The sequence below is a fragment of the Nilaparvata lugens genome, chromosome 11 (assembly GCF_014356525.2).
Source record: "Nilaparvata lugens isolate BPH chromosome 11, ASM1435652v1, whole genome shotgun sequence".
Classification (NCBI taxonomy): Eukaryota; Metazoa; Arthropoda; class Insecta; order Hemiptera; family Delphacidae; genus Nilaparvata; species Nilaparvata lugens.
The window spans coordinates 15,434,451-15,458,735 of record NC_052514.1 but is presented as its reverse complement, the minus strand read 5'-3'; the positions used below and the strand labels follow the sequence as shown (position 1 = coordinate 15,458,735).

Genomic DNA, 24,285 nt, shown 5'->3' with positions numbered 1-24,285 from the left:
GTGGCGCGGTGTTTGGTGTTGGGTGAGTGGTGACGAAGGTGATTGGGTAAATCAACTCTCTCAGGAAATGAGTACCTAGAAGTTCTGAACGGAGGAATTTGGCGGGGGCTGGTTGAATTTTGTAGAGTGGCTTGGCATTATCGGTGGTTCTTATTAGAGAATTTCAACTATTGAAGTAGGGTAAGCATATATGTATAATGTCAATTGAAGCCAAATGAAATAAGAGACTTTCCGACTAGCATTCTGCTCAATAGAACGTCTCTGCATTTGTTGATATTGTGAAATAGCCCATTGAGATTTTCTGTGAATTGTTTTAGCTTTAATAGTGTTTTATCTCTCTGTTATGTTTGATTTATTTTTATTGAATATCTCTTTAATGTTCACTTTTAAATAAAGTTTTCTATAATTCTTATCATAGATAAAATGAAAAATCTCAACTCGAGCTGACGGCGAAAGCCAAGCTTAGGATGTTATGAATTTGTATTCTTGTATATTGTGCTGTTGAAAATAAAACATCATTATTTTTATTATTATTATTATCATTATTATTCATGCGAAATGTTATTGTGGACTAAAATCCTCATTTCAACTTGAGGTGATGCTTTTTTAAACTGTGGATTATAAGATGATATTATGTGAGCTTGAATAATCAATCAGGATTTTTCAACAGAATATCATCTTGTGTTAGTACATTATTATTGTAATTTCTCGCGACATTATAATGTATCTCTTTTGAATGTCATTCAAACAAAATTTATTCATAACTATTTTAAATATGCTGATTAATCTACTATCCTATCCTTAATGACTAACTATTCCATTCATTCTCAAATACATGTGTTCTGAGACTGTATAAATACTACTGAAACATCAAATTCGATAATATTGTAGAATTGAACAGACAGATCATCCATAACTCTCAATAATTGAAAGTAGAAAAAATAATAAGGAATTCCACAGAATCCTACCAATTTTCCACAGGCTTCCTAAGAGCTTAGCTGTTAAAAGATATCTGGTCGGGGTAGAGAAAACTGAGATAATTCCCTCTCAGTATTCGATCACAACTAAATAGCATTTTCTTGCCACTTTTCATAAACGTCTTTCCACTTTGCACTCAAATGAATTAATGGAATTCATCCACTTCACCTCGACGAATATCAATGAAATCTGGCAGAGGAGCGAGCTGGCTGTTCATCACCATCATTTTTTCAAACCGGGATATTTTCGAGGGCACAATCCACTTCCAATAATCTCGCTAACTACCTTAAGAGTTTTTTGTCAGGAGAGTTTTCGGCCTTGATTAATAGGTCGTTCGTTATTACAGCTGGGAGTCGCTTTTTCCTAATAAATTTCGAAAAAGGCGCTGACGAAAAAGACTGGAAGACAGATTATTGTCGTCTCTTTGACTAAGCCTTCTCGATTAAGTCACCGCGTGAGAAAGAGTAGAGAGTTAGAGAGGAAAAGAGGAGAGTAAAAAGGAATTTCTCAGCCAATCGATGGCTCATAGCTGCTCTACAATGGAGCTTCTACTTTCTGAATGAGAAAGACAATTTATTGCGGCCTGTGAGGCCCAGATCTGTTGTGCCAGCCAATTCCTCGAGTGTGCACTCAATTCTGTACTTCAATCTTCATTGTTTGATTTATTCTCCCGGTGTCTTTCTATGTGTCTATGATCCACTGAATGGGGACAAAATGTTCCATCTTCAAACCTTCAAACGTAATGCTTACTATTTCAATTTATTGGTTGATCTTCAATCAATAATCAAGATAATATATTGGAATTCTTCGATGTTGATATCCATCACGAACTGCTTACTATTGAATCAATTTTTTTCGTTACATAAAACAACTAGCAGTCAAATTTCACCAATAAATGAATTTATTCCCACACTGTGACACCGAGGTCATTCGGCAGGTCCGCCATCTTCATTGTTGTAAGTACAACAATGGAAAAAAGTGAATAGATTTATTCATTAAAAAGTTGAACTGCTCGTAATTCAATTTAATCATGAAAAAGTGACTATAATATTATATTGTGTTGTTTCATATAGATAAATCTAATATAAAGAGTAAAAATATATTTTTTGCAATTTCCAATTGGAAAACTCAATGAAAATTAATGGAGAATCAATACTCCATGGATAAGGTCAAAGTTTTAGAATCAAAATGGCAAATTAAACATAATGTGAAGAATTTAAATAGTGCCACTAGAATTGTTAACTTATTAAAAGGAATAATGAGCACCATTGTGTTCATGCAAAAAGGTTCAAAGATGTACTAGTTATTCTTATAGACATAATGTCTTAATAAATACCAAATTATATATTGACCGTTAGAATTATCTCGTTTCGAGCAAAATCTGTTGTCCCTCCACTAAAACTGTGGTGCTTGTGTATGCGTTTTGAATTTATTATGGGTTGGGCAAAGCGTTGGGCACAGTTGTTTCGCTAGGTTTCTTCGCGGGAAACTTAGAGCTGTTTAAAATTCGTTCAGCTCTCAAGTCTCTTCCCTCCCTCTCAAGGCATTAGAACTAGAAGGAGATCGAGATACTTGCGAATAGGTTTGAAACGACTGTAATAAAACCATCGGAAATTTGGTGAGTGGATGTGGGGTAACTGGAGAAGACGCGGGAAAACATGAGATAAACTGAAGAAAAGGCGAGGAGAAAAGTGTGGGAAATGCGGAAAATTCGCGGAGGAAATCATGAGAAGGGTTCAGCAAGTTCAAGCAACTTAGCAGACGCGGAGTCATAAGTAATATGGAAAGTTTTCATGAGGTAAACATTTACTTTTCATACTCGCAAAACACATATGCTACCAGAGCCGTCAAGCTGCAAACTTCTCCCAAGTCGATGTGTTATTTTGAAAAATGCGTTTGAAAGTTGAAAATGGAGGAAATTGTTGAACCGTACTAATGCTCAATGCTCAACACACTCAAAGAGTGAATCCAGCTGAACAATAAAATAACTGATAACAATGAATAACTTAATTTAGAGTTTGGAGTTTTTGTGAAATCATACACTGATAAACATTACTAATAATAATCATTGAGTTTTCTTGAGATATAAATAATATAGAACTGTTTGTATGATACTGGTATATCAATGATTGCATCATAGTGAGATCATCTTATAGAGAGGTCCACATTATAATGGCAGTGTTTGATTAGTAGAAATAGTTTTAGACTTCTCTTTCGAAGAACATCAAAATTACTGAGAATTGAATAATATCTTGGCATAGCATATTCTCAAGTCGTCGTACTAACAATATTCATCAATAGTCAATGATATATGACTTGGGGGTCACCATTTATGGGTTCCATTGCAATAGTAGGTGTTACAACAATATGAAGGGAAGAAAAATACTTGATTTTCAAACGAATGAACCAGCAACCAAGATGACACATATTTCAGATAATTTTTAGTTGAGGAGAGAAAGGCTTCAGACACCTGAACCTTGGATAACGATGATAATGCTGCTTAGAAGTGGATATAACGATGAAAATGATGAATAAATCAGACAAACAAAAGACAAACGATATTTATTTCAAAAAAATGCACTTTACATACAAAGTAATAATCTTATGTACTCATTATCAATATAAAACAAACAAAGAATAAAATCAACCTCATGAATACAGTAAGCCAAGTAAATCTTTAGAAAATGGTCTGCATGGGCAAAAAATGCCTGTGCGCAAACCAGTGTTGCATATTATAAGTTTGTTAGAGAGAAAGGAAAGACTAATTTTGCTGCGTTCAGAATCCTATTTAATATTATTATTACGTACAGAGGATTATTGAATAGCTCAAAAAAATAATAAAAGGTTAATTATTGTAATGATGCATACAAATTCCAAGAACAGTAGTCAGGTTGTCACCACCAGCGAATTTATCAATTAAGGTAGGTATAATTTGTTGTGATGATGTTTTCTGAATTGTCCACTCCCAGCTGTATTGAAAATTTTTCAATTTCAATTTAAATAAGGATTTTGAGACGTCCTGAAATACTATGTGGTGTGGGAAGTGACGAGCCAAGTTACGGTACAGAACATGTGAAATATAGAAGGAATTTGTTTTCATCATGTATATCATGATGCTGTAGAATGTGATATGATAATTTGAATATTGATATTGTTATTGAATTAAAAATATTCATCAATTGCTTGTTATCTTCACTATGTTATTGGAATGATCAATATCACACAACAACGAATATTGAATAACCCTTCTAGGCAAATCAACATTTCCTTGTTCCTTCAGTTCACAGAGATTGTTCCTCGACTAGATGATAACAGCGATGTTAAATGTAGAACAATTGTTGTCCATGCATCTCGAACAATTGAAAAGTCATTGTTAGAATGGCCAGCTCTCAGTGTGTGTGTATGCGTTATCGAGCTGCTCTTCAAAATTGTATGGAAGCAATAGGTGCGTGTGTGAATGCGTATGTGTGTCTACAATGAATGACTCAAATGGGAAAACGACTCTCGACTCTCGACTCTCGACCAAACCAATATCCCACTTGTTATCGCAATTAATACTCTCCCGGAACAAAAGAACGGCTGAAATAGTAGTGCGCATGCGCGAGAATCGTTTTTCAGTGCACGTGAAAAAAATAAGGCACCGCCAAAAGCCAAAAGAGAGGAAACGTATTTAGCGATATGAATGGCCGGGTGTGTTTCAGGATGCCAGATCGAGTATCGCTGCCGCAATACGGCAGTTGAGGGAAATTGAATTTCGATATCGGAATCGATGGCGAAATATTTCACTGGCTGATCCTCGCACTTTTTACTCGAAATATGTGAGGGAATACCTACCTGCTCGTATCACATTGATACAACTGAAACAAACTATCCTTTGTGCTTCTGGTCAGTTTTTGCAAATAGAGAGAACGTAGCTTCAATATAGGTTCGATTTCATTAGATTTCTGAAGTTTCACGATTACAAAATGTCTTTACAAGGGGTTTTCTCTGTTTTTTGTGTGTGTTTTTTTTGCTGTGATGCGTCAACTCCCAAACATCATTTCCACTGTCATATTTACTATCGAGTACCTTATCATCTTCAATTATTTCAAACTCTCCAAATGTAATAATCACCAAGAAGCCTTGTTTGATATGTTTATTGGGAAGACTACCAGAGGCTCGACTATTTTTTCACCATAAGTATCCTTCTAAGTAGTATAACGTTTTCTGCTAGAATGCAGTTGTTTAATGCTAAGATAATTTATCATTGAATTTATCACAGAGTATAGACAGATATAATCACTGTATTACTTCTATTGCATCCGAATTTGTATTTTTCAATGATAAGAAATGATTGTCATTGTAATTCAAACAGAGTAGACGTGTCTTTTTAGTAACACCATCGAGTAAAGAAATATACCTAGATTATTATAAAGATACCTAGCGAATCTCTGGTAACACTTATCACTCGGTGTTGCCTATCCTGACAATTATTTCTTGATCAATCATTGAATTCCATGAAATATCATTATAATATTGGAAAATTTGAAGAACTCAACCATGTAATATACGTCAACCCCATTTCTCCCTCCCCTTTTTTCCTCATCACTTCTCTCTTCTTTGCCTGCCTATTACATGGGAAACCATAGTTGGCTAGGCATCTTCCTCTCTTTTTTCTCTTCTCCAACACACCCAACCACAAAGGTGATGTTTTTTTATATTTGTAACATTTTATTGTATTTTATTTGTTTTGTAATTCTCTGTTATTTTGTTTTGTCTTGTTTTGTGTGTTTTTAATAAATTGAAATTGAAATTGAATTGAATATGTCTATCATGAGAATTACTTCTAGATTTAACATTGATTCTATAAATTCCTGTTAATATATACAATAAATTGAATGGATAAGACTCAAACATTTGATTGTTTCAAAGCTTAGGTACTTGTTTTCCACGAGGAGTAATAATAAACGTATCCTCGACCGTTATAATGCTTGAAGATCCTTGAGAGTGGAAAACTGACAGCTTTCTTGAACACAGTTTCCGCTCGCAACGCTCAGTATCTGAATCGTAAAACGGAGAAATGCCAGGGAAACACACAGATACGCTCCACTCACCCAGCTCCTGCATAAATACCAGCTCATAAATTTGAGACAAGTCGTTAGTCTTGCTCATTCGCATTCATTGGCGCATGCCGAGCATCCGAACCCCCATTTAATCTTGGCTGCTGCAGTAATTCCTCTCTTCAACACTGCGAATGAGTCTACTTCATTTTGAGTGGGTGCTAAGTTTGGGGATATGTCCGCGGCAGCAGCGAGTAAGTTCACTCATGGGGATATCGGATACACTACGAGTATACAACAAAATCAGTTCAGAGTATGTCAGGTGAATAGGGAAGACTTGTGTTCTATTCTTCATGAACTCATTTGAATTAGAATTTTATCTATTCGAATTCACATTATTTACAATCAGAAGCAATAAGAAAACAAAAACACACTGCTCAGTAAGATAAAAAATAATGAATAAAAAATTGATTAAATAAATACTGGTATGTTTTATTAGGAATCCTATACTATTAAACGAGCAATCTCTGTTTATATGTTTTTATATCTGTATGTGACCGGATCTGGAAAACGGCTCCAACGATTCTCACCAAATTTGAAACATAGTAGGTTTATGATATAAATATTCGATTGCACTAGGTCTCATCCCTAGGAAAATTCGCTAAACGACATTAGAAGGATGATTCATCCTTGGAAAAACAGCTGAGATTTTCGTCGTTTTTGTATATGAAAATGAGTGAGCGAGTGTGCGTCTGTGGAAAATCAAAAATATATCATCTCCGAAATTCACAAGCTGACGCATAGCCAAACTGTAAAATATAAACACGACCTAAACGATGAAGAAACCTTGAGGGTTTGAAGAGAAAAATTAATTATGATCATTCAAAAATAATAATCAGATTCAAAATAGAAACATATTCTCGTGATGTTTCCAAATTCATCAAATAGTTAAATTTCCTTTTAATTCTTCAACACTAAAACTTTTTTTAGCGGATGCACACAGCTGTTGGTTGGCCTTTGCATGTGTAGTATTTTGTTTATAAAGACATAGTATTAGCAATGACCATAAATTTTCAGTGTTCATAGTGTATGAATGACATTCCTTTTTTGATAGTAGAATTGGAAGTAATTCTCAAGTGGAAACTTTATCATATAGTCGTGAATGTTGGGCTAAATTTTTACTCTAAAAAGTCCAAAATAGTATCTAGATGCTATTAGTGTAGAATAGCAAATTGTGAACTAACAAATATAGTAGCAAACATAGTATATCATTCTATAAATAACTATAGTATAACTATAAATAATAAATATTATAATTTCCTCTTTCGTTATAAAATGTGTATGTTTTTGTACTCCAGAGCGAAGCTCGGTCCCCCGATATTGAATTTATGAATTGGAATAAAAAATACTACTTGCAGCAACTTTTCTATACCATAGAGCGAACAGAAATAAAAATTCAGTCGAATTTTCAAACAGTCTGTGTTTAGTGTGTCAGGTATAAACGAAAATCTTGTGTTTCATTCCTCATCAACTGTCTTCCAGCAACTAAATCACCAGTACGCCTTTACCCATATACTTATCTAACCATGTATAATGAATCTGCTGCTAATAATCATATCGCTATCCAAATGTTGAGTACATCACAGGCTGCGCTTACACTTGTAACATATTTAATTTGGATTGATAAATAAAAATCCCTAGTTGAAATATTTATAGGTCTAAGTGAAGTAATTGGCTAATATCGCCAAAGAGATAACGTAAAGATTAGATAATATCAGACATCCTGGCTAAACTGTACAACAGCCTAAGAGGAATGGAAATAATTTTTGCTACTATATAATATTATATAAAATATTGAAAATTGAGGTTAGGCATTAAAACATTTACTGATCGGCGACCTAACGATCGACCGAGCCATACAACGTAGAATCTGACCAAACACCTTGGCAGAAATTCATTGTGGCAAAACAGTATGCAATTTGAGGAACTAAAAGTCTCACGTGGCTAATTATTGTAATGTATGAACAACTAATAATCTATAAAAAATTACTTAGCATGTATAGAGCATATTTAAAAACCCAACAAAAATAATTAAATGTATTAAGGAAGTAGGAGGTTACTGGGCGCATGAATACTGTAATAATTTGCATGCACCAATCAAATAGTGGCAATTGATAGGCGGCAATAGTGAGCCGATTCAAATATATTTGTATATATTTCTACAAATAATAAGAATTTGTAAAATATCATTGTATAGTCTATGTTTTGGATATGGCCCGAAGGCAAAAACAAATATTAAATATATAACATAAGTGATAATTTAATATTTTAGTATGGTCTATTTGAGCCTTGAATGGCGGAGGAATAGAATATTCAAATTTTATGCAAATTTAGAAATAGGAAATGAAAATTGTAAAAATGAGAAAGGAGAACCACACTCGCCTGCCAACTACCACCATGAGAGGTCACCAAAAATTATAGAGCGTAATACCTTGCTATACCTTGTAATAATTTAAAGTTAAATTGAATTACTGAATTCCTTATAAGACTTTGTGATGCTCTTATAAAGCAAAAGTCATTTTAATAATTTTGTAATTTCTTGGAAGAGACGACTCTGGCTACAATAATCCAGGACCACCAGGAGTTGGATCGACATCAGCAGCTCATAAGAAAATTCCGGCACGTGAGTGAAAAATATTGAAATAGTGATAGGGCGCCCTCAGTGCTTCGAAATTACATAAGAATCAAAGCTAGCTCGTCGAAAGGGTTTTTTATAAATTAAGAATTTGGTAAAAATACTTGCGCAAGTAAATGTAGTATAAAAGGTATTTTATTGGAAAGTAACGAATCAATTCATATATCAGAAGATCTATCAATCAGAGGAGTCTAAGATCTAGGCTGTTAATACAATATTCATATGATCATTAATTTCTGCAATATAATTTGCGATAGTTTATTGTAGCTCTGATTCACTAGATGAATTGCTCTATTTATTCCTTCAGGTGCCGAATCTCGCACCCTGAGATAAAATATATATTTATTACAAGAAATCTATTAGAAGCTATAGAATTTAATATATATTGGATTTACTAGTTCGTCAATTTGTCATGCTGATTTTAAGAATCTATTTTGAATAGAATTGTCCAAGTTGACAGGTATTAGCAAGCTGATATCGCAGCTACATGCAAATAAATGCATATGATCATAAAATGAAAGCACATGGTAACGTTTCGTGCTATAAAATTTAAAGAATAGTATTAGCCTGTGATATTTTATTGATTTCGATTATTGTTTTATCTTATATTATATATTTTTTATCGCTCTATATATTTTTGCTCTGATTTATTTTTCGCAATATTTGTTACTATATGTATCAAATTGTTTATGGTGTGCGATTTATTTTTATTCCTCAATACTATAGGATAAGTATTATATATATATATATATATATTTTTTTTTATGAATTATCGGATTATTGTGGAAGCTCATATCTGGCCTATAAAGATTTTTATGAGACTATATCCTATAAAAAACCACGACCTTATTTTTATAATTAGTAAAATATTTCATGCTCTACCGATTGATGCCAAGCAGGAGGCTAATCGTTATTTAATTATAAAAAATAACGTGACACACTTCATTCGTTTTTGCACAAAAATTATTGATTGAGAAGTGAAGAGAATCCTTGCACTCATTTGAAACCATTTGATGTCCTTCAGTTTCTCTTTTACGTGTAGTGAATTGCCAAGAACATAAAAGGAGATATACTGAATGTGTAATAGTTTAATCAATTATTCAGGAGCAATATTGGATGTAGAATAGAAACAAGGAAACAACTTATATGTAGAATAGAATTAGATGTGAATCCCTGAGTTTTAGCCAGTACAGTACAACTTCATACCCTAAAAGAAAACCAAATATTCACTTCTCCTTTATGGGGCTTCTACGATTTATTATTGAAATATATAAAAAATCCTTGATCTTGAAAATGGCTATAATTTTTAGTCAAAACATGTTGTGTGTTAAAATAGAATTGATCGAAAATCCATTGTTAATCTTCATAAATAAGAGTGAAACACAGTGGAAAAACATTCAGAAAATTGACTTTGTGTTATATTCCTTCAATTGCTCTCACTTTTAAATATACATATTACCAATAACATGATCCGTGTGATGAATTAGTAGAATGTGGAGATGCAGAAAGAAATGAGATTGGAAACAATAGTTAAGCTTGGAAAAGATGTAGCGTGAATGTTGATGTTGTGGAACTTTTCCATAATTGAATAGACTAAAAATCCACTTCAATTAAATGAAAATTGATATTTTACAGGAGCATGCTGTAACTCACAGCTGATGATGTGTGAGCACACACGAAAGAATGCTCCTGTAAAATATTAATTTTTATTCAATTAAAATGGATTTTTGACATTTAAAGTCTATTCAATCTTGGAAAAGATATCATAATTTTGTTACATCATAATTCAAGTAACAGCATCATACTCCAGTCATACGTAGATTATTCCAGTTATTACAACACCATCCACTTCAACAATTTTCCTTATTATTCATTATAAAAGTGGACCACAGTGGAGAATTATTCAGAAAATCAGCTTTGTTCAATACTCTTTCAATATAATGCTTTTATAATCAAATACACATTTCACAATAATAACATGATCTGTATGTTGAATGTGTGGAAGAAGCAGAAAGAGATGGGATTGGAAAAACTAGTTAACTTTGAAATAGAAATCATGATTTTGTTACATCATGATTCGAGCAACAGGATTATACTTCAAAATGATACATTTATCACAATCCCTTCACCTTCAACTTTCATAGCATATATCGATGTATGATCTGTGTGTGAGGGTCAGGTGTCGACAGAACAGAGAGACTGAGTATGGGAATAATATTCGAGGTGAAATTGAAACTATGATTCAGTAACATCAATATATCATGATACTCGCGTATTGCACATAACATCACATAAACACGTTCTTATCAAATCTGCATCAATTCGCTCACAAAATATCATGCGGTTGGAAATAAAATACGCTACATGTACAGGGGAAGCAGCATTGATACTGAATTATGGTGGGAAGAACACTACACAGTCACATTCAGTTGTGTAGGAAAAGTGAAACACAGCGAATAAAGCCGAGAATAAAGTTTTGATAGTCGGAAGAATGCTGGAACAAGTTCGCAATCGTATTCGGAAATGATTTACAAGAGACCCGACTGGGGTTAGCCGCAGTTTTTACGAGAGGATCAATAATATAAATATGGAGCTTTGGCTTTATGCCACTGTCGACTGACTACTGACTGCCTTCCTACACTATTTGTCAGTGCTTTGTTGTCAGTGATGACGATGATCATTGGTCTCTCTCACCTCCCTTTAAACCCATTCATCCTCTCTCTCTCCAAAGTATCTATTCCTCTCTCATAAAGTTTCCATCCATCTATATTCATAGCTTTCACACACATTCTCCTCCCCTCGCTCTACGGTTATTTATAATCTTCCACTTTGGTATCTTTCTGCTCGTTTTTCTATTTTCAACTATATTATGTAATTATAGAAATCATCAGTGAAGGAAGAGTGCATTCATTGAATAATAGAATTTGGTAATAAATACAGATGACTTCCACCACGAAAAATTAGTTATAAACATTAAAAATGCTGATGATGATGACGACAAAAAATGTTGCTTCTTTCCTCCAATTTCTTCGAAAAATAATATAAAATTCATACAATATATGATAAATACTAATATATCATTCATCATCTCTCTCTTGATTATTCTTCTTTTCATTACTTTTCTACCCAACAGGGTATTGATCACTTCTCTCCCCGGATGTGATTTATTTTAAATAATGAAGACGATAATCATCATTGTTTTACAGTCATTTATAGTGAGTGATATATTTTCCACTCAATCTTACAAACCTTATCCCTAAATAGGGCTCACAATTCAAGTTTCAAGTTTTATTGTTGAATTCATCGGATTTCATTCAATATTATTTAATTAGATTGTGTTTAATTGTTTATCTTCTCATCTTTTCAACCTTCCAACTTAACATATTTTTTAGTGAGATTCTTAGGTGTAAAAATAATGTAAATTTGGACTATGTGACAAGATCAATAAATGGGATAGGATTTTGAAAAGTGCCTATGTTTCCTTCACAAATGATATTTGTTCACCTTGTTAACTAAATAAATAGATTATTCAAGAATCATAATACATTATAAATTATATAATCGTTGTATTCATAGTCAACTGATACAATTATCTTCAATAAAATAATTTTTCAACCCAATCCCGACGACTGATGGTGGCTACAATGTTTCTCAATTCATCATTCGACCCTCCAAGTATCCACTCACACCAGTCTCTACATTCTTTACAACCTCTCAGAGCTACACACAGATGAACAGCGTTTTGCAGCTCAGCCCCTTAAATCTGCCATCAATCCAATAACGCGATTCCACATTGTCTCAACCACTTATCGCTTAATTCGCATCTATTCCATCTCCATCCTCTTCTAACACATTCTGTTTCTCTATTCTTCCATACACTCTCTTCTTCACTTTTATCGTTTACCTATTCTCCATCTTCCTTTTTTCTTGGCCTTCTTCCCCAATGTGTGAGTGTGATAGTGCTTCCTTGAGAGGATCAGTCTTCTTCGCTGTCACAGTGTTTTCTTCGCAACAAAATGATTTACCGCTTCTCAGCTGAGAGCCAAAGCTAGCAACTTAATACCTGCTCGAGTAAACTTTTGATATCTTAAAGGCAGAGTGAGCTCTGCAGCTTCAACTTCCTTTACCTTCTCTTCCACCCTTTCACCACCTTTTCTACCACCTCCTCCCCATCCTCCTCCTACTCCTCCCTCTTTCTCCCCTTCCACCTCCACCCTCACATCTCACCAACAATCAACATCATACCAACTTCTCTTACCCGCCAACCACTAACACTTTTAAACCCTTTCACCCTATTCTTGTCTCTCTTGTCTTGGTTTCTTTGTTGAAACTTCTCAACACCTTTATTTTCTATCTTGTTGGCCCAAGGCTGTGCAATGTATTCTCTGTTAGTCTCGCCACTATTTTCCACTTCAGCGACTTGATCACATACATGCCTTCTTTCCATGACCTTGTTCGTTTCAGTGCATTTTTCTAACAAGTTTTAGGGATAGAGGACAAGATTGAAATGGTTGAATGTGATACGATTTCGTCTTTAGTAGAATAATTAAGAGATTCAAAAAAATATTGCAAATGCCAAATTAATGCTTGATGTTATACAAAATTCTTTGGAGAAACTTCTATGAGTGTAAATATCTACATTGTAGATATGAGTGACAAATGCATCTACAGCATCTCAGTCATTGAGTAGTTAAATTATTCAGCTCCCAATTAATTCTTTCTAGTACAAGCTCGATTTCATCCAGAATTACAATATCATGAAATAGTCAGTTGCGTATGTATGTATGTATGTATGAGTGTGTATGTATGCATATGTTCTTCAAATGCAAATGAGTGACAAATAATCATGCATAAATAACATGCTATTATAGTCATTGAGTCGCCGAAACTTGTCTGAAAATTTTGTCACTGAAATGGCCTACTTTAATGCAACTAATTGTTAAGTAGAAGTTTGCCGTATTGGTCGAAGGCTATTTTAGTAGTTAGATTTCATTAGGTTTTGATTAGTGTTCCAATCTTCTGCGTTGATTATTTTGTTGGTGAACTTGAATTAAGTAACTTGAATTAATTATAAGAGTTAAAAGAATCAAGTTCAATGGTTAAGGCCTTTTTCATTAAATTTACTATAAGTTTACCATGTGAGTAGACTGAAATTAAGAAGTATCTTTAATCAAGTTGTATAATCTTATCAGACTTTTGTATGAATAACTTTATACTAATTCATGAAACTCTTCTCGTCATGGAATGTCCAATCAGAATTTGAACATCTAAATCAATAATCAAATACTATATTAGTCGAATAATAATTTAATCATAAATAAGTGTCATCAAAAAATAAGTGCTAATAAGTTTTAGAGAGAGGAAAAAATGGAATAAAAAGAGACCTGCAGTTTAGAATTAGAAGATAACTGCAATATACGATATATTATTAGTATTCAATTCTGGAAACTATTTACAATAATTTATTTATCATTGTTTTTCAATCCCACACCAAGCTCCTTACTTTTTTTGTCGACATCTCAGTCTATATATATCAATAGTCGTTATCTCATTTTGATAATCCGATATATCTTCATTAATATTCGTGTTTTACACATTATTTTCCAACACTTTCGTTATCATCAACTGCTTTCGAGTGAATTCGTCGTATCATCATCCTATTGTCATCTAAAATGTAATGTTATTTGTCGGCTCGATGACACGTCTGGTATGCAGCACCTAAACACTCGAATCAATACATTGGCTAACCAACCCACTCCCTTATAAAATTTGTTCACCCTCAATATGTCGTATATCTCTCAACTCTCACCCTTCCCCCTCGACCTATATATTACTGAGAGAGCCGCGCAACAAATTGCCCCCACTTTTGAGGATGAAACCCTTCCTTTTAGAACGAATAAGCTTGCTCGGCTCTGTTCCAATATACTCATTCCATCTCCTACAACTCACACACTCGCTATCTATTTGATGAAGACTTTCAAATGTTTTGGAGTGGTGAATCTCCATACCTCAAATACAGGCTAAAGAATGATAACCATACGTTGAAGAGACCTGCATTACACTATGAAATGTTCTAAAATACTTTCAAGTTCCACCACCATATTCGATGTAGAACTAGTATAAAATTACAGATTAGTTTCTGAGGTAAGCAATTTAAGTTTTTGAAAGTTTTGAAAATATTCAAAGGTGAATTATGAATTTTTCAAGCAAAGATTGAATAATTATAACATTTACATTTGAGAAAACTGTCAACAGACCATAAAATATCTTATGGAATTCTTGGTCTTGATGAAATATTACTCGATCTAGAACTAATACGAAGTTACAGATCTTATGTTATTATATTTTATCAAAGCGATAACGAATCACGAGTTTCAGTAAAGAGTATTTTAATATTTTGAATATAATTTCAATTAAGATAACCTTGGTAGATTGAAAAAGTTATTAAATCGAAAGCTGGCAATAGACTATCAAATACTTTCGACGGAAATTATCTTATCAAAGATTGGCTTTCGCTGTTCACAATACTCGTATTTATGATAATATTATATTATATATTTTTGTCAACTGGTAGGCCTAAACCCACTTTTGCAAGACTTCGGTATGTGTTTATCTTGTAGGCTGACCTCATGACAATTATCATTTTTTTCGAAATGAGTTCCTTGAATGAATTAATTTTTGTTCGAAGCCAACATTTTAACATGTTTAGAATTTTAACATGAGTATAATTTGTGGATTCCATTGAAATTTTTAATATTTTTTGTGATTGTAAAGGAAGATTTTGGTTTGGATTTGTATTTTGAAATTAATTAATCTGATAAATCCAAAATTATTGTAAAACATACATTTTTTGGACTCAAAATAGTGTGTGAATTAAGTTATTATTTACATAACCTCTAGACCGTGTATTCCAAATTAAGGCTTAAAGCAGTTTTGGGCAAATGCCTGTTGTTTTTACCTGTATTGTATCTATTGTCTATGAATAAATAAATAAATGAATATGGATCTCATGGATCTTATGAAGTTCCAGTATATCAATTGAAATATAAATTTTATTCAATCCTTATTGAATAATTCTAATTGAATAATAATAATCCTTATTGCAATAATTTATTAAAGAAGGTAATAGTATTGTAATAATTTAATCGTTCCGGGTAGAATAATTCTGAATGCCTAGGTAAATGACGTGGGAAAAGTTACGATAGTGTAGTAGTAGCAGCAGTTGTAGTAAATTTAATCTCATCTGAAAAATGAAAATTATACATCAGTGCTTATTCAGCCATTTCTCTCAAGTTTTATAGGTCATTTTACTCAATTTGTTTTTATCAAACCTCTTATAATTTGTGCGTTTCCTTATTATATGGCTGATCACAAGGTACGTAGAATACATTTCTAGGTACCTTGTGCCATAGAGAAACAATAGCGTAAGTAGATATCCCACGGTATAGGACGTTTATGTCGCAACTTTTACTGTTATCTCAAGCCGATAGTCCATGTAGTTCTTCCCCGTGAAGCTGTGTGACGCTCCTAGTCTCTCATACTGTGCCGTTCATACACTCTCACCCAAACAAAACAGTAAAAATCGACAATAATTGACAGTAATCGGCTTGAGATAACAGTAAAAGTTGCAACATAAACGCCCTATACCATGGGATATCTACTTACGCTATTGTTTCTCTATGCTTGTGCTGATCTGATGAAAGTGTGAAAGAAAAATGAATAGATGAAGTTTTTCATGTTTGATAATGGTAGAGTGTTTTGTGTTTTGTAGAGGCCCTGTGGCGCAACGGATAACGCGTCTGACTACGGATCAGAAGATTCCAGGTTCGAATCCTGGCAGGGTCGACTTTTTTGGGGCGGACGGCGAGCTCAAATATCTTCGCACTCAGTACGATGTATTATATACTTGTATGTATTAATTGTGTTTTATTTTTCCTCGATTTCCTTTGAACATCGCTCAAAATATCACATTCAGTATCGATATCTGAATATTGTACATGTACATATCTGAATATAAATGGAGTACATGGTAATAGTTAGTTATTTGTGCAATTAGTGCGCAAAGTGACAGTTTGCTGCACCAAAAGAAACGTTTAAGCACCCGTGGGCGAGGGCGGAATGGTTTGTTGAGTGCAGCAGAGGAGCTTTGCTCACGTATTTCACATTAAATTATTCCTACAGTTACCATTAAATAATATGAGAAGTGGTTGATTATGAGTAAAATGATGGCTGAAATCCAACAAATGTTTGTCTGTATAATTTTGTTATTAATAACAGCTTCAATTTATTTTAAACTTTATAATCCAATTGGAAATTGATAATCGATAATTCATTCAAATTGAAAATTGAATTCTTAAAAATAATAATAAACTATTAGACGGTGCAGTACTTGATCAAAATCCAATGCAACTCGGTCCCCGCGCACAGGCACAGCCCATGCGGGGACCTTCCTCCTATTCAACAGTTATTTGTGTTAACAGCAATAATAGTTATCAATGTTTATTAATTTAACAGTCACAGTTTTTGTTAATCATGGTCATGTATTTTTAGAAATTTTATTTTATATACATTATAATATCAACATAGGCTACTAGGCTCATAGTCATGTTATAATTCTGTGTATATCTTGAGTTTTATTGCTGCTATAACATGTATTGTGTTTTTGTTTTTGAGGAATAAACAGTTTGATTTGATTTGATTTGAATTAATCCATTCAATTTGAAAAATTTAAGTAAATCTTAATTTATAAATAATTTTTCAACCAATCAGCTTATGAATGAAAAAAATATTATTTGGAATAATTAATAATATTAAAAATGTATAATTCAATGAATTCTCATTTTTATTATTTATTTGAAAATCAGAAAAAATATAGATAGAAAAAATTGGCATTCAAAATACACGCCAACAATGTCAACAGCTGATTGGGATGGCTGCAAGATAATACACAAAGTATTAAGAGTACGCAAAGTAATACTTTGCGCACTAGAGCGGAAAAGTGATTCTTTGCATTCTGTAATCAGTGCAGGAATGGTTACTTTCCAAGGTAACTGTGGGAAAACTACTTTGTTTACTTTTATGAATTCATAAAAACATAAAGACATGTTTTCATAACAATGAAGAAAGAGAATATGATATGGAAGGATGGTATAGTATTGCGATTAGACTATTGACTGGAAGCTATACATATTTTCCTAATAAAACTTCATTTTTTATGTAGAATTTAATAATTGAAGATATTTCCTGAGAAATTGGTTTGGCGTTGTAATTCTAAACAGTCCAGTATTGTATAAATAGGAATTCTATTTCAGTCATTTCTGAGTATGAATAGGAAGTCATGAGAATTCATAAGTTCAAATTTCTGTAAATTTGTATTGGATTTATAGGTTTTTCAAGTGGATTTGTATAAGTTTTTCAGGAAATTGGTAATACTGTAATTCAATTTGTTTCTAATTTTAAGCTCATTTTTTGAATTTATGATATTTCATCTTATATCTCACCAACTAGTTGAGAAACTAATAGAAGCTGGAATACCTAAGCCGGACTCATTTATTTAGTCAGTAAATTCATGTTTCATGATTTCTAATGAAAGTTTTGGTATTTCTCTCTAGTATAAGTCTTTTCTTTTAGTCCTATTTAACACTTCATAAGCGTCTATCTTATGAGAGATTCGAGCCTGCTTATAATAATTAAAATACCTATGATAAATTAAAATAATTATTATTTTTCCTATCAATATCATGAATCTAAAAATTTAAACTGTGTTCAAAAGAAATTCATCATAATTATCATTATCATTATCATTATGAATCTGTTGAAGATACAGACAAATCTATTGATCGAGAAAGTTTCAAAGCTACACCCCGCCATCTCACCAATAAGGGAGAATTTAATTCAGTAAATTGTAGGTAGCGATGAATGTATGAGGATAGGGGGATGAATTATGTTGCCGTCAGTGGAGTTTCGTAGTTGGGGATGAATAATTACGCTTCTCTACAGACAGCAAGGCGGAGCACCTTCCCTTCGCTTCTTTAAAACAAAGAACAAGAACTTTGCAAACTGCTTTAGCACGAGTCGGTGTGCTCGAAATTCATTTTTAAATCAGCAATTTAGTAAGAGCGATAAAGCTGTTCGCTGCCATATTTTATTTGAACTCACTTTTTAAAATTGAATTAATTTGTGAATAACTCCCTGTTAAGTGTACAGTGATTTAGGAGCTGTGTTCATTGTAACAACTAGGTGTTATGGTCTTGGAAACAATATGATGATTGAATGTTGAACATTCAACTCGAAATTCATTTATAATATTTACAATTTGAAACAGAATTTTTGTTGGTTGAAGTTTTGGTACTCATTTTCAATACAAAACAACAACAAAGAATAAAAACAACCTCATGAATACAGTAAGCCAAATAAATCTTTAGAAAATGGTCTGCATGGGCAAAAAATGCCTGTGCGCAAACCAGAGTTGCATATTATAAGTTTGTTAGAGAGAAAGGAAACACTAACTTGATGCATTCAAAGTCTTATTTAATAAAATTATTACATACAGAGGATTATTGGATAGTTCAGAAAAATAATAAAAAAAGGTTAATTAGTGTAATGGTGCATCTCAGTTATTCTCAGATTCTAAAGAACGATTCGTTCATTCTATTCCATGCTTTCTTCAGTTCATGCCTTCTTACGCTTCATCCAACATAATAGAATCATACACAGTGAAGATTGAATTTCATTATGCTTTGAAACGATGATTATATTCCTCTCAAATTCCATTTTCAAATGTATGAAGTTGAACTCTATCATTAACGATGTGGTTCAATCTATGTTTATGACTTCATTTATAATGAGTGTCTTGATTAAATTTCGATAGCGAATTGGAGGGATTTGATATTCGAATTATCAGGTCGGAACACCCTGTTATGATGATCTAGAAATATACAGGAGTTGGTTGTATTTTTACTCTTTGGTTATAGTCAACAGGTTTGGCGTCAACAGGCTGGCGTTGTCACGGTTTTGAACCCTGATGGCCGGCGAAGATAGTTTTCGGTTTACGTGTTCACGTGTGCCGTGTATTGGTCCAGTCATTCGAGGCCCTTTAGTTGATGAGGTGCTACTAAAACTAAACTCAAAACCAGACTATATCCCTTAAGCCAGCCAGGTCTCTCGACAAATAATATGAAAACAGTTGAGTCAAGTTGTCGTTATATGAAGGTCTCCTCATTCAGCGTATTCCATCTTCAAAAATTATGCGCCCGAGATGCCCACATTTGGGGCATTCGCAGGGGTCAAGCAAGTCGCAGTGCAATGACAAGGCCTCGCCATGGGGGAACCACCTTCTTGATCACGGTAACCCCCACGCCAGGTAAGTATGATAATGACGATATTTATTTCATGATTGAAAAGGCTATCAATGCCTTCTCTTCTTCATCTTCTTTTTTTTCTGCTTCTTCTTCTTCTTCTTTTTCTACCTTTTAGGGTTCAGGCATCTCTGCCTGTTCCGAACCTAATATATGCCCATCTTTTCCTTGGACGGCCACAGTCTCTCTTGCCTACTGGCTGGTAGTTGAGCACTAATTTTGGTACATCAATACCTTATGAATGAAATGCTCAAATGTCGGCCTGGGAATTCTCTCTTCCTCCGGGGATCCCACATGTCCACTTTTCCATCAATCTGCACAAATCGGGCTGAATCTCATCGATGACTTGAGTAATGTTGACTTCTTTGGCATTGATAGTTCACTGCTTATTGACATAGACTCGTGATTTATCATAACCATAAAAGAAGAAAAAAAAATCAGCGGAGCCAGTCTTAACATAAAATATAATATCAGTGATCAGTTGACATCGCATCTGACCACATCTGGAAATCACACACTCAGAATATGATTTGCTCTATGCCCTGCCTAACGCATTCCACCTTCATCTTGAAATCATCAGTATCGCGTTAGCTCTCATACAGTGCAGACGTACTCGTAGTGTAGTGCCAGTAGAAGTAGTGAGTCAGCAGTTGATTGTTCACGGTATTTAAGTGGAACAAAACATTGCATCAAATTTCGGTTAAAATCCGCCGTCTTTATGGAATCGAAGTGACCTACTTTCGCGCGGCCTTCAATTTTCGTTCGCGCTCGCGTTTCCGCGATCGTGAGTGAGTACAAAGGCTTTTCGAAAAGTATGTTCGCAAAATTATTGTCTATGGCTACGTCAAGTGGAAAATTGTTGAAACTACCCAGTTTTCTTGCCCCGGAGTTTGAAGAGCAAGAAGACGAGGAAAGCAACATCGAGAACATGGACACCACCAAACCATCAGAGATCCAGTGTTCACCGGATCGTTATATTAAATCAAATAAGCTCCATTCAGCCGCCGAGCATGCACTCTTCATCGCCTGGAAGGAGTCGGATGAGAAGAGAAAGCAGCTAGAGAAGAGCAACGTAGAACTTCAGCGGAGAATTGAAGACTTAGAATTGCGATTTCAAAAAATAGAACAGAACATTCAACAACCATGCAGTCCAGCAGTTGCTGAAAACTACTCAACTAATGAGGAGGAGTTGGCAAAAGAGACTGAGTGGATCAGGGCCCGTAACAAACGTACTACAAAGAAGAGGAAACTAAATAGTACTTTGTCTCCTGAACCAAAGAATGAGCCTACTGGTAACCATCGTCAGTTGAACAAAATCACCTCATTGCAGAAGAATAAAGGTGAGGAAGTAAAGAACAAGAAGAAAGAAACGCCACCGCCACCAATCATAGTGGATGGTATAAAGAGCCTGGAGTCTCTTCATAAAAGTTTGAAAAAAGTGACTTCAGATGAAAAATTTAGAATAAAGCTCTTGAGTAGAGAGACTTTCAAAGTAAATTCAGTAGATTCAGAAACGTACAGAAATATTACAAAAGAATTAATCAACGATGGTTTCAACTGGCACTCGTATGAAAACAAACAGGTGAGACCCATAAGAGTGATGATAAAAAAACTTCATCACTCCTGTAGTATAGAATCCATAATGGAGGACTTAAAGGCTGAGGGATTGCTAGTGGTAGATGTAGTGAATAAGTTGAAGTGGAAAACTAAAGAACCATTAGACATGTTCATGGTTTCGTTCAGCGCAGAAGAGAATGTTAAGAACGTTTTTGAACTTAAACATATTCTGGGTTGCAGAGTAAAAGTTGAAGCATTGAAGAAAGTTAATCTAATACCTCAATGTAAGCGTTGCCAGGCTTTCAACCACACTCAGGCTTATTGCAACAAGGAGGCCAGATGTGTGAAGTGCGCTGGAAAACATGCATCAAAGGAGTGTACGAAACCTAGTGAAGCACTACCGAAATGCATTCATTGTGGTGAAGCTCATCCTGCAAGCTACCGTGGTTGCTCTGTAGCAATTGAGTTACAAAAAATACGTAACTCGAGTAGGGTAGCCAGTAAGAATATAACATCAAAAAATGTTGTCGATTCTCAGGCTCGGAATGTGGCTAATTCTCAAAGTAGGCCCACTCAACATCAAAGTAGGCCCACAGAAAAGAGAATGACTTTCGCCGAAATCGTATCCAAAGAAAATAAATCGCAGATGAAGAAAAATGAAGAAGTAAAAGACACCTCACAAATCCTACAGCTCATCTTATCTAAACTTGATAAACAAGAGAAAATAATTTCATCCCTTCAATCTCGCATCGAGAAATTAGACAATAATAGACAACAAAAACCAAAATGATTCGTTCACTAAACATAATGGAATGGAACGCAAATGGACTCTTACAACGACAACTGGAATTGGAAGCAGTTCTAAACATAGATAATGTAGATATTTGTCTCATTTCTGAGTCTCACTTTACAAAACAGTCCTACATAAAATTTAAAGGTTACAGGACCTACCACGCCTTACATCCCAACAATGTTGCGAGAGGGGGGAGTTCAATCATAATCAAAGAGAGCATTCAGCATAATGAACACGTTAAATTAGAAACGAATTCAATTGATAGGAGTATGTGTGGAAGCAGTTAATTATCGATTTGTAGTTGCAGCTGTCTACTGTCCTCCTCGATATTCATTCAGAAAAGAAGATCATCTATCAATGTTTGATATGTTGGGAACGAGATTTATCCTTGGCGGTGACTTCAATTCAAAACACATTCATTGGGGATCACGATTAACAACTCATAAGCGCAAGGTACTTTACGAAGCTGTAAGAGAGTCAAGATGTGAATCTCTTTCAACTGGAAAACCAACTTATTGGCCTACAGATACAAGTAAGATACCTGATCTCATAGACTTTTTCATAATCAAAAACATTTCAGTAAACTATTTGCAAGTAGAGGAAAGTTTTGATCTCAATTCAGACCACTCTCCAATATTCTGAAGTTGAGTGACACTATTTTACAAAAACAAAATAATTATCCCACACTAGTTAATAAGTATACAGATTGGGATGGCTTTCAGCAAGTGTTGGAGGAAAGAATTAACCTGAATTCACCATTAACAACTGCAGATCAAATAGATGAGGAGCTGGAAAAATTTGTTACTGATATACAACAGGCAGCCTGGTGTAATACTCCGCAGACTAGGAAACGAAGAACAGTAGGAAATAATTATCCATTGGAAATAAGAGAAATGATTGCAGAGAAAAGAAGAGCTAGAAGGAGGTGGCAGCATTCACGTTCTCCTCAAGATAAAAGATTACTGAATACTCTCACACAGGAACTGAAAAGAGAGATACAGTTTATTAAAAATGAATCAATCAACAGTTACTTGAGTAATTTAACAGGACAAGGCAACACTGATTACTCACTATGGAAGGCTTCTAAGAAAATAAAAACACCCATCCAACAAGTTCCCCCTATTAGGAAACTGAATAGACAATGGGCCAAGAATAATGAAGAAAAGGCACAGGCATTTGCTGATCATCTTGTGAATGTCTTCCAGCCAAACGTTGCAGCTCAAGAAGATCTAGAAATTGAAGGTAACATCATGCAGGAAAATCAAGAACTAATGAATGTCTCAGTAGAAGAAGTGAGAAAGGAAATAAAACTTATGAATGCTAAGAAAACTCCAGGATTTGACCTGATAACTGGCTTAGTCCTGAAGCATCTACCAAGGAAAGCACTCATCAAGCTAACAAACATCCTGAATGCTTCATTCAGACTCAGATTTGTACCAGGAGTCTGGAAAGTAGCTGAAGTTATAATGTTACTCAAGCCAGGAAAGAACCACATGAAGTAGCTTCATACAGACCAATTTCATTGTTACCTGTGTTATCAAAGTTGTTTGAGAGGATATTATTGAGTAGACTCAAGCCAATAATTGAGAGAAAGCAATTAATTCCTAATCATCAATTTGGTTTCAGAAAAAAACACTCCACAATTGATCAAGTACATAGGATAGTTAATATAATAGAGAAGAGCTTGGAAGAAAAAAAGGTTTGTTCAGCAGTTTTTCTCGACATAGGGCAAGCCTTTGACAAAGTATGGCATGAGGGACTTCTTTATAAACTGAAGAAAATGCTTCCTAAGCAATTTACAGAAATATTGCAATCATATTTGACAGGAAGGTACTTTAGAGTCAAATATGAAGATTCATATTCTGA

The 24,285-nt window shown here is 34.1% G+C and overlaps 2 non-coding genes across 2 annotated transcripts; one reads left to right on the top strand and one right to left on the bottom strand.

The window, feature by feature from the left end:
- Window positions 1-16,484: 16,484 nt before the first annotated feature.
- Window positions 16,485-16,557, top strand: Trnar-acg. The gene has a single exon. It is a non-coding gene; the product is annotated as a tRNA-Arg (tRNA).
- Window positions 16,558-19,917: 3,360 nt separating this feature from the next.
- On the bottom strand, window positions 19,918-20,082 carry LOC120353750. The gene has a single exon (XR_005572567.1). It is a non-coding gene; the product is annotated as a U1 spliceosomal RNA (small nuclear RNA).
- Window positions 20,083-24,285: the final 4,203 nt, after the last annotated feature.